Source organism: Primulina eburnea, chromosome 17 (assembly GCF_022965805.1).
Source record: "Primulina eburnea isolate SZY01 chromosome 17, ASM2296580v1, whole genome shotgun sequence".
In the NCBI taxonomy this organism is placed as follows: Eukaryota; Viridiplantae; Streptophyta; class Magnoliopsida; order Lamiales; family Gesneriaceae; genus Primulina; species Primulina eburnea.
In genome coordinates this window covers 14633150-14650712 of record NC_133117.1, presented here as the reverse complement: position 1 = coordinate 14650712, position 17563 = coordinate 14633150, and the positions used below count along the sequence as shown (strand labels likewise).

Below are 17563 nucleotides of genomic sequence, written 5' to 3'. Positions count from 1 at the left end.
TTTAGTTGAGTTATTCTAGACTTCAATTGGGTTGTATAATCGGTATTGTTGTTGACTTTTCCGCTGTTATCTCTGATTATTGTTAATTAGGTTAATTGCATGCTTAGTTCTTGCCTAGTAGGTGATTCTGGAACGGGTCACTACAAGTGCAGATGAGTCGTGCACCGCTGGTGGTAAGGCATGAGTTTGATCGAAAATTTGAACGAATTTCAGATGACAGAGTTTTGGGTCAAAGTAAGAAGAATCGGAGAGTTGATTACTCAGTCCAATGGGTGGGGCGATTCCGAGGCAGATGCTACTTGGATCCGGAATGTGAATCAGCAGCAGTTTGAAAATGAAATTTCCAAGTATGAGAAAGGAAAGGACTTACTAATGGCTTCGACGAGGACGCCGAGTTCTTCTAGTGGGGGTGGTTTGTTAGACCCTTAAAGTTGGCTGAAGTACATGGCGCAAACGCGGAGTGCCATGAAGTAAAGTGACTTAGTTATGTTCTACATAACTTAGGCATGTTTGTGTTGGCTAAGTGTATAATCGACTAGAACATTTGAGAGTGTTCTAGAGGCAGCTATGTGAGGCCCGGGGCCGAAGAAGGCGGGGGGTGATCGCCGGTGCCATGAGGTGGCATGGACAATGAGCGGCTCTTGGCAGGCTTCTAGGTGGAGGGAACATGAATGAACCGTTCTTACACCGGAAGGAGAGGGATTCCGATACTGTTCAATGTAATGGACTGTACAGTTGAAGAGGGCTTAAAAGATTTGATTTGTACTACTCATATCACGAAGGTGCATCTTCTTTTCAGTAGCTCATCACATAAGATGTAGTATCCCGATGCCTAATTTGAGTTAATTATTGGATTAATTGTATTTCGGTGGGATCGGAAGGACCGAACCGGGTTCGGATCGTCCGAAGTTGGTTCGGATCGTCCGAAGTGGGTTCGGATGGACCGTTCTGTTCGGAGTCAGACGAGTCATGTCATGTCAGAGTTCGGATCGTCCGATCAGGGTTCGGATCGTCCGAAGACAGGTGGCTGGACACGTGGAAGACATGCAGAGTTCGGATCTTCCGAAGTGGATCGGATCTTCCGAAGTGCACCGGATCGGATCTTCCGAAGTGGATCGGATCTTCCGATCGTTGTCTATAAATAGAAGCGCGAGGCTTCACTTTTCACTCGCCAATTCCGAGAGTTCCAGAGCGTTTTAGTCGTTTCTGATGGGTTTCTAGTCTTTTCCCGAGGTTCGGGCACTAGCGGGGAGCTACTGGTTTTGTAGCGGAGCTGTGCTCTAGTTGGGGGCTAGCGGCATCAGTGGGCTGACTACGGACGCAGGCTTGATTCTAGGGCTGATTGCTAGGATCTACTGATTTGAGGTACGGAAGTACTATCCGAGATAGCAGGATTGAGTATGCTTTACTATGTGTTGCATGTTTATATGTTGTATTATTATCTGTCATATGATGCATGGTTTATTATGCGGCATTTGCATAATCATGTTGAGCCTGATTATCTTTGAGATAGCCTGTTGAGAGGGTGCTCAGCCCTCGTTTGTTGTGGATGGTTGGACCCCGTTGGCCGACGGTGGTCAGGTCACCGGTATATCCACAGGTTTATTTTGGTATGGGAGCCACCTCCTGGTGCGACGGCGCAGAGTGCTACATACCTTGACGTCATTTACCTGAGCAGTATTTCGATATACCCAGATCCTGATATCCAGTACATTTTGCATACATGCATGTCATAGTCTTGTATACTCATGCTTTCGGTGCTGAGCGTTTTATGCTCACGTCCTCGGTTTATCTCTGTTTTGGACACCCTATTCGATGGGGCAGGTCTCAGGTTGGACGGTCCAGGAGGGATTGGACAGGGAGCTGGCAGAGGTTGACCTGTAGTTGTTGGTATTTGTTCTTGGTATTTAGTTCGATCTGGTTGTTTAAGTATTTTGTACTTACAGATTCGATTGGGTTGTATTACTGTTTTTCCGCTGTTTACCTGATTCAGTTTTAAATGTTAATTTTGCATGCTTAAGTTCTGATTAGTAGGTGATTCTGGAACGGGTCACTACATTTATGGTATCAGAGCATGCATTAAGATTTTGGGATTTAGAACTGTTCTTTTGGGTTTAATCTCTGGTAACTTTTGTAGCTAAGAGATGTCTGGTTTTGACGACGATGCTAGTAGTCATGGCAGCGTTGGACGCTGGGGAGACCGCGACGATCGGGAGCGTCGTCGAGAGCATCGAGAACGTCGTCAACACCGTCGTGATGAGCCTCGGAGTTTTAGTATGCATCGGTTCTTGCAGATGGGGCCGAAACCTCTTTCGGGCGGTGAGACTCCGGATGTTGCGGAGAACTGGCTTGAGAGGATGGAGAGCTGCTTCAAGACTTTTCAGTGCTCGGCGGAGCAGCAGATTGATACCCTTGATTTCTTGCTGGAGGGTGGTGCGCGCAAGTGGTGGAGGTCTACCTCTGCACCGATAGTTCAGCGACAGGGTCGAGTTCTTTGGGCCGATTTCCGAGCCGCTTTCATGTTGCTTTACTTTCCGCCAGCTCTTCTACAGACCAAGGCGATTGAGTTGATCAATCTGAAGCAGGGAAGTTTTTCTGTTGATGAGTATCAGCAGAAGTTCTTTGAGTTGCTTCCGTATGTTCCGCATGTCAGTGACAATGCTAGTGCCAAGTATAACCATTTTCTTCAGGGCCTCAATCAGGAGATTTATGATCGGGTTGTTGTCTGCGATGATCCGACATCGTATGAGGGCCTTGTAAATCGTTGTTGCCAGGCTGAGGGCAGTTTGTTGAGAGGTCGAGCCATGCAGTCTGCTCGTCCTACTAGTTCTTTGGGTCCCCGCGCCCAAGCATTTAAGAAGGTTGGATCTACTTCTTCTTCCTCTGGATCTGGAGGAGTTCACCATTTTGGGAAGAAGAGGGGCCCGTGTCAGCACTGCGGGAAGGATCATCCGACGGAACGTTGTCGCAAGGTTGCGGGTGCTTGTTACAAGTGTGGTGAGATGGGCCACATGAAGAGAGATTGTCCACAGACGGGCGGAGGATAAGGATCTGGTTCTCAGGCTTCAGTTCATCAGAGGCCACAGCAGGGACAGTCTACTCAGGGTTCTAACCTCCGACCGCGTACTCAAGGGCAGGTCTTTGCTCTTAACCAGGATCAGGCGGCTGAGGAGAACGAGAGAGTTATCGCAGGTGTGTTTTTATTATGTGGATTACCTGCTTACGTTCTCATTGATACTGGTGCATCGCATTCATTCATATCTGCGAGATTTGCTAAGCGTCATAAGTTACCTTTCACTTCTTTGGACGTTGTGGTATCTGTTTCCACGCCGATGGGTCATTCGGTGCTAGCTAAACGTCTAGTTTTGGGTTGTCCTCTAGAGTTTGAGGGTAATGTTTTAACTGCTAATTTGATGATTCTTGCGATGGAGGATTTTGATTGCATTCTGGGAATAGATGTGCTGACTGTGTTTAGAGCTACTGTGGACTGTTATCAGAAGTTAGTGCAGTTTCGTCCAGTTGAGGGCGACAGTTGGTTTTTCTATGGAGAGGGAGCGCGACCCCCGATGCCTGTGGTTTCTGCTCTGAAAGCCTGTCGTGCTTTAGAGTCGGGCGGGGAAGGCTACCTTATCTATGCTATTGATTCGTCCGCAGATAGTGTCGGTATCAGTGACATTCCAGTGGTTTGCGATTTTCCGGATGTTTTTCCCGAGGAGATTCCTGGTTTTCCTCCCGTTCGGGAAGTGGATTTCGGCATTGATTTAGTGCCAGGCACGGCACCAATCTCTAGAGCTCCTTATCGTTTAGCTCCATCGGAGATGCAAGAATTGAAACAGCAGTTGCAGGATCTTCTTGACAAGGGGTATATTCGACCCAGTGTGTCCCCGTGGGGAGCACCAGTTCTTTTTGTCAAAAAGAAGGATGGTTCTATGCGGCTCTGCATAGATTATCGGCAGTTGAATCGTGCTACGATAAAGAATAAGTATCCGTTGCCACGGATTGATGATTTATTTGATCAACTGCAAGGTACCTCTGTATATTCCAAGATTGATTTAAGGTCTGGTTATCATCAGCTTCGAGTTCATCAGGGAGACATATCGAAGACTGCATTCAGGACCCGGTATGGGCATTATGAGTTTCTGGTTATGCCTTTTGGGGTGACGAATGCACCAGCAGTTTTTATGGATCTGATGAATCGGGTATTTCGGGATTTCTTGGATAAGTTTGTTGTGGTGTTTATAGATGATATCTTAATCTATTCGCATGATCAGCAAGAACACGCACAACACTTAAGGATTATTTTACAGACACTTCGCGAGAATCAGCTTTATGCGAAGATGAGTAAATGTGAGTTTTGGATTGACAGGGTTGTATTCCTTGGTCATGTCATTTCTAGCAAGGGAGTTTCAGTTGACCCAAGCAAGGTGGAAGCGGTATTGAACTGGTCGCGTCCGACGACAGTAGCCGAGATCCGCAGTTTCCTGGGATTGGCTGGGTATTATCGCCGTTTCATTGTCAACTTCTCTCAGATTGCTAAGCCACTCACTCAGCTCACTCGGAAAGATGTTTCATTTGAATGGACATCAGAGTGCGAAGAGAGTTTCTTGGAACTTCGCAGACGTTTGACATCTGCGCCTGTTTTGGCTTTACCGTCTGGATCTGGTGGTTTCAGTGTTTACACCGATGCCTCTTTACAGGGACTAGGGTGTGTTCTAATGCAGAATGAGCATGTGATTGCTTATGCGTCGAGACAGTTAAAGCCTCATGAGGAAAACTATCCTGTTCATGATCTGGAATTAGCAGCGATCGTTTTTGCTTTGAAAATCTGGCGCCATTATCTGTATGGTGAGCGATTTGAGATCTTCACTGATCATAAGAGTTTGAAGTATCTGTTCACTCAGGCTGAGTTGAACATGCGTCAGCGTCGTTGGATGGATCTACTCAAGGATTACGATTGTGAGATCAAGTATCATCCAGGATCTGCGAATCTCACGGCCGATGCTCTTAGTCGCAAGGTGAGGTTATCTGCTCTTCAGACTTGTGCTGTATCTGGGATTATTCAGGATTTCTGTTCGATGGGATTCAATTGTAAGCATCGGAAGGGAACAGAGAGTATCCGTATAGCTACTATTTTGTCCGAGCCAGTTTTGTATTCTCGGATTAGAGATGCTCAGATGTCTGATTCTAAGGTTCAGAAATTAGCTCGGTTGGCTGATGGAGATAATACTTCTGGATTCCACTATCAGTCCGAGGGTCTTTTGTGCTTATCTGGTCGTGTTGTTGTACCGGAAGATGACACTTTGAGGGAGGAGATTTTGTCCCAGGCTCATCGTAGCAAGTTGAGTGTTCATCCAGGGAGCAACAAAATGTATAAGGATTTGAGGACTCGATTTTGGTGGAAAGGTATGAAACGTAATGTTTATCAGTATGTCTCCAAGTGCCTTGTCTGTCAGCAGGTGAAGGCTGAGTATCGACGACCTGGAGGTTTGTTGCAGAATCTTCCTATTCCGGAGTGGAAGTGGGAGCATATCACGATGGACTTCGTGACTCACTTGCCTATGTCTGCGGGGAATAGAGATGCTATCTGGGTGGTAGTGGATCGGCTTACTAAGTCTGCCCATTTTCTTCCGTATAACAGAGATTTCACTTTCGATCGGATGGCACGGTTGTACATTCAGGAGATTGTACGGTTTCATGGTGTGCCCGTGAGTATCGTTAGTGACAGAGATCCTCGATTTACGTCTAGATTTTGGGGCAGCTTTCAGCAAGCTTTGGGCACTACCTTGAGTCTGAGTACTGCATATCACCCAGAGACTGACGGTCAGTCAGAGAGGACTATTCGTACTCTTGAGGATATGTTGAGATCTTGTTTGATGGATTTCGGACCAGCTTGGCAGGATCATCTGCCACTGATAGAGTTTGCATACAACAACAGTTTTCATAGGAGTATTGGTATGTCTCCGTTTGAAGCATTGTATGGTCGACGTTGTCGTACTCCCCTGTTCTGGGAAGAAGTCGGAGAACGACAGGTCGAGGGTCCGGAATTGATTCAGCAGGCCATGGACAAAGTTCTTGTGATCAAACAGCGGATTAAGACTGCTCAGGATCGACAAGCAAGTTATGCGAACTCCAAGCGCAGACCTCTTCATTTTGATGCAGGCGAGAAAGTGTTTCTCAAGGTATCACCTTTTCGGAGGATTCTGAGATTTGGACTCAAGGGTAAGCTATCTCCGAGATTCATTGGTCCTTTTGAGATCTTAGAATGTGTGGGAGACTTGGCCTACAGATTAGCTTTGCCACCGTATCTGTCTAGTGTTCACAATGTGTTTCATGTGTCCTTGTTGAGACGATACGTAGCGGATGAGTCTCATGTTTTGCATCCAACAGAAGTTCAGCTGAATCCGGATTTGTCTTTTGTAGAAAGACCGGTTTCGATCTTAGACCGGAAGGATAAGGTGCTGCGGAATAAGACTATTCCTCTTGTCTTAGTGCAGTGGCAGCGCCGAGGTACTGAAGAAGCTACTTGGGAACTAGAGAGTCGCATGCGGTCAGAGCATCCAGAGTTGTTCTAGTTGTAGTATTTTCAGTTATGATTGTAATTTCAGTTGTACTTTCAGTTGTAATTCATTCTTAAGTTGAATGTATTGTTGTTCAGAATTGTCATTCTTCAGACTCGATTTCGCGGACGAAATCCTTTTTAGAGGGGGAGAATGTAGTATCCCGATGCCTAATTTGAGTTAATTATTGGATTAATTGTATTTCGGTGGGATCGGAAGGACCGAACCGGGTTCGGATCGTCCGAAGTTGGTTCGGATCGTCCGAAGTGGGTTCGGATGGACCGTTCTGTTCGGAGTCAGACGAGTCATGTCATGTCAGAGTTCGGATCGTCCGATCAGGGTTCGGATCGTCCGAAGACAGGTGGCTGGACACGTGGAAGACATGCAGAGTTCGGATCTTCCGAAGTGGATCGGATCTTCCGAAGTGCACCGGATCGGATCTTCCGAAGTGGATCGGATCTTCCGATCGTTGTCTATAAATAGAAGCGCGAGGCTTCACTTTTCACTCGCCAATTCCGAGAGTTCCAGAGCGTTTTAGTCGTTTCTGATGGGTTTCTAGTCTTTTCCCGAGGTTCGGGCACTAGCGGGGAGCTACTGGTTTTGTAGCGGAGCTGTGCTCTAGTTGGGGGCTAGCGGCATCAGTTGGCTGACTACGGACGCAGGCTTGATTCTAGGGCTGATTGCTAGGATCTACTGATTTGAGGTACGGAAGTACTATCCGAGATAGCAGGATTGAGTATGCTTTACTATGTGTTGCATGTTTATATGTTGCATTATTATCTGTCATATGATGCATGGTTTATTATGCGGCATTTGCATAATCATGTTGAGCCTGATTATCTTTGAGATAGCCTGTTGAGAGGGTGCTCAGCCCTCGTTTGTTGTGGATGGTTGGACCCCGTTGGCCGACGGTGGTCAGGTCACCGGTATATCCACAGGTTTATTTTGGTATGGGAGCCACCTCCTGGTGCGACGGCGCAGAGTGCTACATACCTTGACGTCATTTACCTGAGCAGTATTTCGATATACCCAGATCCTGGTATCCAGTACATTTTGCATACATGCATGTCATAGTCTTGTATACTCATGCTTTCGGTGCTGAGCGTTTTATGCTCACGTCCTCGGTTTATCTCTGTTTTGGACACCCTATTCGATGGGGCAGGTCTCAGGTTGGACGGTCCAGGAGGGATTGGACAGGGAGCTGGCAGAGGTTGACCTGTAGTTGTTGGTATTTGTTCTTGGTATTTAGTTCGATCTGGTTGTTTAAGTATTTTGTACTTACAGATTCGATTGGGTTGTATTACTGTTTTTCCGCTGTTTACCTGATTCAGTTTTAAATGTTAATTTTGCATGCTTAAGTTCTGATTAGTAGGTGATTCTGGAACGGGTCACTACATAAGAACTCCAAAGTTAAGCGTGCTTGACTTGGAACAATTTTGGGATGGGTGACCTCCTGGGAAGTTTCCTAGGGTGCGTGTGAGTGAGGACATAAGCACGCTGGAAAGACTCGTCTTGGTACAGTGAGGACAGTCGTCGAATCTGAGGCGTTAAAGTTGGTATCAAAACCGACCTCTCCGAGTACGGTGTGGTTCGGGGACGAACCAAGCGAAAGCTGGTGGGCATGTGAGGCCCGGGGCCGAAGAGGGCGGGGGGTGATCGTCGGTGCCATGAGGTGGCACGGACAATGAGCGGCTCTTGGCAGGCTTTTAGGTGGAGGGAACATGAATGAACCGTTCCTACACCGGAAGGAGAGGGATTCTGATACTGTTCAATGTAATTGACTGTACAGTTGAAGAGGGCTTAAAAGATTTGATTTGTACTACTCATATCACGAAGGTGCATCTTCTTTTCGGTAGCTCATCACATAAGAACTCCAAAGTTAAGCGTGCTTGACTTGGGGCAATTTTGGGATGGGTGACCTCCTGGGAAGTTTCCTATGGTGCGTGTGAGTGAGGACATAAGCACGCTGGAAAGACTCGTCTTGGTACAGTGAGGACAGTCGTCGAATCTGAGGCGTTAAAAGCTAAATGTTGGAAGACTTGGACTTAGCTGTGCAAGCAAGTCAACTCGAGTTGGTGAAGCCTTGGACACGTGGAAGCCTTGAATCTGATGTTTGGGCAGTTGTATGGAAGTTTTAGGACCTTTGGCAACCGTCTAGGACAAGTGGCATGCTGACAAGCTTGAAATCTTACAGCAGTTAGACTTGTTCTTATCCAGACAAAGTAGTTGGGCTTGACAAGTGACGGTTCCAGGAGCATTTACTCGAGTTTATCTGATATTGTTGCCTTGTATTTCGTTTATATGGGCCTTGATTTGCACAAAGGCATGATTACACGAGTGTGAGCCTTTGTTTTGTGCAAGCCTTTGCTTCCTATTGTATTATGTTACGGATGAATGCAAAGGTTGGCAATTGCCCATAAACTATCGTGTTGCTTACTTTCTGCAAGTGTGCGTGGGTTTGCTTGGCTCGGTGAGATTGATAATCCACTCAATACTTAAAGACGAGTGAACGAGAGTTGCCTGATTGAATCAGTGCATTGATTCATGCCTCACAAGGGGAAAAAATCGTAACAGAAAATTGATGTCAGCAAGCCCCTCTGACATCAAGCAAGTTGCATTTTCTTCCTTCTCTCCTACTGCCAGAGAAACGTCGTACGCAACTTCTAGTGCAAATGCAAGTGCGAGTAAAAAACGCACGCAAGCTGAAAAAATAATTAAATTTGAAAGCCGCACTTGTAATGCACATGGGCTGTTCCCGATTGGGCTTGAGTCCCCTCACGGTTATCCCATAACCCATTACTCATAGAACTTCTCCAGCCCAAGCACTGGAGCTTTTGCCTTCCCAGGATTAGAACCCAAGACCTCCTGGACTTATATAGATGATCAACTGGTGCCAGGATTGCTGCCAAGATCTATATAAGTCCAGGAGGTCTTGGGTTCTAATCCTGGGGACGTAAAAACTTCAGTGCCTGGGCTGAAGAAGTTCTATAAATAATGGGTAATGGGATAACCGTGAGGGGACTTAAGCCCAATCGGGAACAGCCAATGTGCATTAAAAAAAAGACGCCTTTTTTTGTAACGCACATGGGCTGTTCCCGATTGGGCTTAAGTCACCTCACGGTTATCCCATTACCCATTACTCATAGAACTTCTCCAGCCCAGGCACTGGAGCTTTTGCCTCCCCAGGATTAGAACCCAAGACCTCCTGGACTTATATAGATCTTGGCAGCAATCCTGGTACCAGTTGATCTACTAGCTCAACTGGTACCAGGATTGCTGCCAAGATCTATATAAGTCCAGGAGGTCTTGGGTTCTAATTCTGGGGAGGTAAAAACTCCAGTGTCTGGGCTGGAGAAGTTCTATGAGTAATGGGTAATGGGATAACCGTGAGGGGACATAAGCCCAATCGAGAACAGCCCATGTGCATTACAGCACTTGTAAGATTTATTAGAGATAACGGAGGAGATGAAACAACAACTCAACCACTCAGGTATCTCGTAGAAGAAGAAAACTGATAGGAAGAAGAATGAGAAACATCAGGGAGAAAACTACTACAAAATGTAAACCCACTACACCCACTCACCCTTGCAACAAAACACCTCTAAGTTGAAGAAATTCTTCAGAAAGCTAAATACAGATGCAAAACAGAATGGTTAAATTAAACGATCACCTGGTCATAAAAGAATATTAGACTTGTCGAAACACTTTCGTGCCTCTGCATAATAACTTCATTGGTGAATAAAATTTTAAAAAAAATATCAGTTAGTAAAAAAAAAAAAGTTAAGAAATGGCAAAGCAGTTAAGAAGAAGAAGACAACAGCGGCAGCGAGGGAAGCTCCGGCTTCAATCGTCTTCCAACGGTAGAACAACAGTAAAAAGGCGAGGGTTTGGCATTGTTCTCTTGAGAGAAAATCGATCAAGGCCATGAAAAATCTATTTAAACACGTGCCATCGTTTATCCATTCAATTTAACACAATGACGGAAAACCTGGATTGGGAAAAATTGAAACGTTTTGGACTATTTGGGACTGAACCGAGAAATTAGCCTGATTTTTCGGTCCTCATGTGACGGGAGGGTATCACAATTCATAATGATCAAATATACGTTTTATAATAAAAAAAATCATCATATAAAAATTCATATAGCAAGAGATCAGATATTTATTATAGAAATAACCCTCAATTAAAATATCAAAATATTTTAGTAAAATGACACTTAGCATATTGCAAAACAAATAAATGGAAATGAAAATATATGATTTCATGTTCATTTGGAACAATATGAAGAAGCTAGACACGATCATGAAAGATTCCTCTATAGGTACTTCGCCATAGCCGCATGAAATCATCGGATACACATCAATACTATGTTCAAAGCAACAGAACTGAAATATAATTCCGATTTAATCACAACTATCACTCATTGTGAGCCTGGAGTAGTATTTTGGAAGCAATGTTGTCAGTTATGAGCATTCTTTCTTACCTCAATTAAGCAAACAAAATACTTCGTCTTCCTGCCACGCACAACAGCCGGGTTATTCACTACAGAATGTGTTCATCATTAAATGGCAGGTCAAGTTTCCCGTTCTGGATCTTTGATTTTAATGTTACCTGTTTTAGAAACCACAGAAGTTTGATAAATTGGAAAAGTTAACAAACTCAACAACACAAAGATACGAGACAAGATATGGCAATAGATAAAATGGCATAGCTAATGTTTAGAAATGCTTATTGGAACAATACTCGGTCTCCCGGCCCTATCATCAAAGACTGAGAGTAGAATATGAATTTCAGTTTTCCAAATGATGAACAGAACTTTGCCTAATATCGTTTTATCAGCAACAATGTTGTCCCTGCACATTTATGCTGATTGATCACAAGCATAACGACAAGAAATCTATAGTATTTATTCAATTCAGGTATAGATGTCAAATTATCAAAATGAAGCTACAACTGGACACTGGTGATTGCACACAGAATGTCGAGAATTCAATATATTTTCAATCCATGCCAATGAACATATTGTTTAAAAAGTTATTACTCGCTATACTATCGTTAACATGCAAGTGCCTATAACATGCAAGTGCAAAACTTAAAATTCCTTACTTATTCAGTGCTAAATATTTCTTACCAAGTCAAGAAATTCCATATTAACATCTTCAAATATAATCCATAATTACTTTTTATTCCAGCAATTATGCGGATTTTGCAAACTTATTCCCAGGGGATGCTGGAAAAACTATGTTAGGAAAATAACTGAAGAAGAGAGTGCCAAAAGTGGAAAAATTGAACCCCAAGAGAATCGTAGAATTTCTCTACCGACCACCTCTTGTACCAGCAACGAATTTCCACATCACCAAGTCAAGTGCAAGTTTTAGAACTGTAGTAGAATTTCAGATTTTAAGGCAGATGTTCTTCAGGGTTAGGACTCAAATTATGTCTGCAAGTACAGCAACCAAACAAGAACAACAGGCAGTCTGGATATAGAAGTCGTAGTTAAAAAGGACTTTAATAATATCGGCTTTTAAAGTGTTGTTATGTAAAACAAGTCTTTATAATTGGATACAGTATTGAAAAAAAATAGTAATCTTTTTTAAAAAGGAAAAATTAAGAAAGAAAACACAAAACTCAGAAGTCACATTTTCTGGATTCTCGAAAAGTGCTTCTCAAACTTGTTCGAAACATTTCTCACCTAAGCACCACACTTACAAATACAATGTGCTTTTAGTTAGATGGCTTCTTTATTCAAACGCAATCAAGATACTATCAATATCTACAGACAACCTGAATAGTAAAAAAGAGTTAAAGTGATATTTTTGTTTAGAGTTAATAAATTTCACATAATTATTTATATCTCTAACGCATATCGAAATTGGTAACATGACATTTTTATCACTATCTATTGACAACCTCAAATTTCATTTCAACAAACTGAATCCTATTTGCAAACTTGTGTTGTTAGAATGGGCCTAACAGCAACAATCTCTTTTGTGAAAAGTCTAAAAGGCATAAAACCTCATAAAATATATTAAAAGGGTAACACATCCTTCATTTGTTTAAATTCAAACACATTTCACCCCGGTGTTATAAAACTCAAGAACATTTACCCTCTCCGCTAATAGGGGGTTTTATAACTGATTTTTAAAAACACGAGGTCTAAAATGCTATTAATTTTATATCGGGTGTTTTTTTGCTTTTTTTATAGGTTAGGCCGCACGACACAAACATTTTATGCTAATAATGTAACACCTAAAAGTTTGCTATTGCCACTAGCTTCGGACGAAGTGGCACCAAGGGTCAAATTGTCACACGATTCTCGTGTTTGAGACCTCGACCCCCACCCCCAATTGTAATAAAAAGAGTTTACTTTTTATACCCATCCATCCTAGATTACGAGGATTACACTTCTAACGCTAAAAAAAGTTACATACAAGCACTATAACATAAACAGAGGATCGGATATCACGAGGACCAAATTTCTGGAGCCGACGTTCCAAAAACCCCTTCCCTTGCTATTTCATCAAAGGTAGATCCCTTTCTCCAAGTTCGATAATTCTAATGAATTTCGTTGAATTTGAATAGTTCAGCACGGGTGGCTAGAAACACCGTACCACATCACATTGGTTGTAGCTGGCCAATCTGGTTTGTGTTTTCCATGTTACAGCTACATGTAGATTTGTAGTTGATGGGCATGTAAACGCTGACAAGTTTTCTACCGATTGGATCTTGTTTGGTCTGATGGGAGGTGCATGTGATGTGCCTCCGATGACTGCCACTACTGACCACCTAGCCTCATCACTGCTCTATGATTTGGATATTTAAAACGAAATTAACGAAATCTAGATTTCATTCTGTAAAATTAATTCAAAGTGATTGATTGTAAATTGTTGTCAGAAGTGAATTCAAGGTGGAAAGCATAGAATGGCAATAATGGCATCATTATTTAAAATCGTAGTATTAATTACAGCACAGTAGGTTTAGGTCATAATTCAGCAGTAAATATGGCAATAATGACATAATTTAAAATCGTAGTATTACAGCACAGTAGGTCTAGGTCATAATTCAGTAGTATATCTATTAACAATTGAACATATGTTTTTGAAGCCACGTCAATTTAAATCATAATTTTCTCTATGAAGTATCCTAGAATAAGCAGTAGTTGCGCACCAAATTATAGCTCAGGAGCAAAGTTCTAAAATTCACAAGGTGCTAATCGGACGCCAGATCAGCGCCTAAATCCTAGGCAGCCTAGGCGGAGACTAGGCGCCGCTAGGTGAATTCCACGGTACAAAGAAACTTGTAATGGTTCTTAGAATAAATCTCAGCCCAAACTTGTTAAAATCCAATTGACACTTAGTTCATTCCTCCTGCTTCTTCTGCTTAATGCGGGTCAAGATAATAGGCAATGCAAGAAAAATAAAAATAAAGAAAAAAATTACCTTTAAGACCTTGTTCAATTTTTTATGTGTGTAAAAGTAAGTCGACAAAGAAGATGAGAGTGGTACGTTAGGACAAGGGCAAACCAACAAATAGTGATTTTAATTTGGTTTTCAATCCCAAAAAATTAAAAGCAGCAACCTATAATTATTTCTAATGTAATGTTTTGGTTTAATTGTGGCTTTCAAAACTTAAAAGCCAAAAAAAAAATTTCCCAAAAAACCCCGACGCCTAGGACTTGCCGCTTAGGTGGCCCCTAGGCTGATCGCCTAGCACCCAGGAGGCCGCCTAGCAACTAGGAGGCCACCTAGCCTGAGTTTAAGAACACTGCCATGAGATGACAAGATATTAGAGAGACAATAAAAATCCAGCTCAAAAATATAAATTAAAACCAGACTCCAAAAGCACCACCATAATCCATAAAACCAAATCCACTCCTTTTTTCTTCATTCTCCAGTCTTTAAACGTGCTTCATGAACTCACAAGTTTTGTGCTTTTCGACAAACTCCTTGGGATTTATAGGTTTGATCCTCCTACTATTCAAGATTCTAACTGTCATTTTACTTTTTCATTTTTATATACTCATAGACTTTGTCATGTAAGAGGAACTTTTGCTTTCCTCAGCACAAAAGCTTGATCACACAATGCATGGAAGCTACCATGTCTTGATTCGTGTGTGACAAAAAGATTCTAAAATCTTAATTTCTTTTCTTCAATTCACAAAGTTTTAATGTCAAGTTTTCTGAACTTGTATATTATCTTTGCTTCGATGGCACTCACACTTGCAGTCAAGAATATGTTAAGTGAAGAAACACCCAATAATCTTTAAAGTCAACATTAGGAACATGTCTTAGAATTTTCCGATGAATATAATAGAGGTGAGAGGAGTGGGTCAAATGTCATTTTATTCAAACCTCTTGATGCTGGTTTTTGGAAGTTTTAGGAGCGGTGTCTAACATCTTCTCCATGAAAATCTTTGATCAAAGAGCGTTTAGGTTATATGATGAAAAATCTTTTTGTCAACACTAACACATTAGCACACAACACTGATATACAGATGTGGCAATAAACCTGCCCATAATATATGAACTGCTATGGTTGTAATATTGTAATCCTTGACAAGATTGAGATAATACTGCTATCATTTATGTTATTTTGATGCAAAGGACTTTGAATCCCAAAGAAGCAGAATATTCCTAATTTTTTTTGCAAAAATAGCCTTTTTCCACAATCAATTTCTTAAAGGCAATACAGCCATCATTAAACATAAGAATGAAACATTAAAATATGCCCTGGCACTTTTATTTCACGCACGACACTTTTTACATGGTTATTGCTTCATTTTCTTGATATAATAATTATACAACTCCTAATAAAGAAAGCCTCAAGTAACTCATTCTACAAGTGACATACTGCTAACTTTGAAACTTTAAAAGATGAAAGTTTGAGATGTAGTCAGTTTATGTCATTGCACTTGCTTCCTCTAAGACAAGCACAAACAGATACTTGGTCTGACTGTCGTCCACATGACAAAGTAAGAAAAAATAGCACTTGGTTTCACTAGATTTTCTCCATTCATTTTTAGCTATGTATAAGAATCTTTCCCAATCCATAGTAACTAATGAGGGCATAGAATGCAATTAAGATGACTTCATTGATGTAAGTCACTCACTTGATGTAACTAGATAACAATATCACAAATTGCAGATGGCCGAGATACCCCGTGAACATAGAGGAGATGCAGAAAAGGTTTTTCTAAGGATGATGATAGACGAGATCGAAAAGGGATATGCATCAGGATCAACATTGAGGCTATAAAGCCAATTGAGTGTGAACAGGAAATTCCGAATGTTATTTGGCCCCATCTTTTCAGATCGTTATCTGAAGTCTAGACTGAAAAATCTCAGGAAGCGACATAAAGAGTTCTCAGAACTGTTGAATCAAGAAGGGATTAAGTGGAACATGCAGCTTAATGCTGTTTAAGGCAATGATAAACTGCTGAAGGAAGAGTACAAGGTAAGTCTCGTCAATTCTTGACTTTTTTAGTAATGCTCTCAAAGAATGGATTCTTAAACAGCTACCTCATGAACCTAAAATTCGTTATTCTTTCTTTCCAGCATCGTTACAGGCATGGGGGTTACATCGGAGAACCAAACTTCGAGCTCATGCGCCAAGTTTTCGAAAGTGGAGTTATATTTGAGTAAATCAAAAAATGTGATACCCGTGTGATAACATTAAATTAGCTTCCATGCACTCAAACACTTCTCTTTGATGCTTGTATGTGACCAACAGCGAATTTCTATGTTGAAAATCTTGTTTGTATTGTTAATGATGCCCATTGTTGTTTGATATCTTACTATGCGACCCACATATATAGATTCGATTAAGATATATCAATTAATATCAGTAAATCTAAACTCTAGGTTACAATTAAATTACCAACGATTACAGAATTACAAGTGAAGGTGCGTACCGGCGTCAGTAGGACAGGCCGCTTCAGCCGCATGCTCCGCCAGATTTTGGTTGCCTCCCGGTGGAGTCCATTCGCCACAGCTGCTGTTTTATTTAAATGGTATAAAAACTCCAATTTCAACATTCCCTAAGTCCATATGGCTGATCGTAAAAATTATAATACCATAAATATAAAGTGTACAGGAGATGAATACAAATTCCCCCTGTTTCTTATGGACAATTGATACTTAGTACTCGTTTGGTACAAATAGCTACAATTAAAAAAATGATTTTTTAATTTTTAACTTGTTGAGTGGGCTTCTAGTGGTTAAAAAAACACTTATTTAAGTTGAAATTAGAGCTTTTTTAAAAGCCTTATTTTAGAGCTTTTTCACTAACTTTTTTAATAACCTTAAAAAAAATATCCACCAGTAGCCTCCTCTCAATCTTTTCTCTATTCTTCTACAAGGTACAATTTTTTTTTCCCTTCGAGGTTTTTGTTCGTTCATTTTTTTCTGCTTTCTTTTTACTGCAGAATCCCTATTCATTTACATCTGTATTACGTATTGTGAATTAAATAATTATGTTACAATTCGGTCAATGATCCGATAAATCCAGGAAGTCAGGAAGGGGAAAGTATTTGCTTATTCCATTTTTTTGCAACTACATATATAATATTCATCAATTCTTGTGTATTACGTATATAATATTATATTAATTAAAATATGTTATATACCATAATATTACTGTAATATTATTTAATCCTTGTTTGTATTACTTTTTCATTTATGATATTGTGAATTAGATAATCTATTGTTTTTTATGTTTTATTTTTTGAATATAGAATGTATTCGAAGTTAGCTCCTAAACGAGGATTATCACCTAGATATACGATTGAGACTGTTGAACCTGGATTTGTTGCAGATGGGAATAATAAGGCGGATTGGACTGATCAGAATACCGAAATATTTTTAAAAATTTGTGATGAAGAAATTGAATCCGGCAATAAGCCTATCAAACATTTAAACAAAACAGGGTACAGAATTTAGTTTCATAATTTCATGAGAGTACGGGACTTTCTTTGAATCAAAAAAAATTCAAAAATAAATGGGATTCTA

General features: G+C 41.3%; 1 long non-coding RNA gene across 3 annotated transcripts in view; it reads right to left on the bottom strand.

Annotated features, from left to right (window-relative positions):
* Positions 1-16688, bottom strand: part of LOC140818618 (uncharacterized) — a 36232-nt gene extending 19544 nt beyond the window's left edge. The window contains exons 1-3 of one of the 3 annotated variants that reach the window (XR_012115012.1): positions 16468-16622; positions 11041-11168; positions 9995-10545 (exon numbers count right to left, since the gene is read on the bottom strand). This is a non-coding gene — a long non-coding RNA (uncharacterized lncRNA). Of the gene's footprint in view, positions 1-9994; positions 10546-10700; positions 11169-16467 lie in introns of those variants that run through there. The other 2 variants (XR_012115011.1, XR_012115010.1) reach the window with 2 other exon arrangements.
* Positions 16689-17563: the final 875 nt, after the last annotated feature.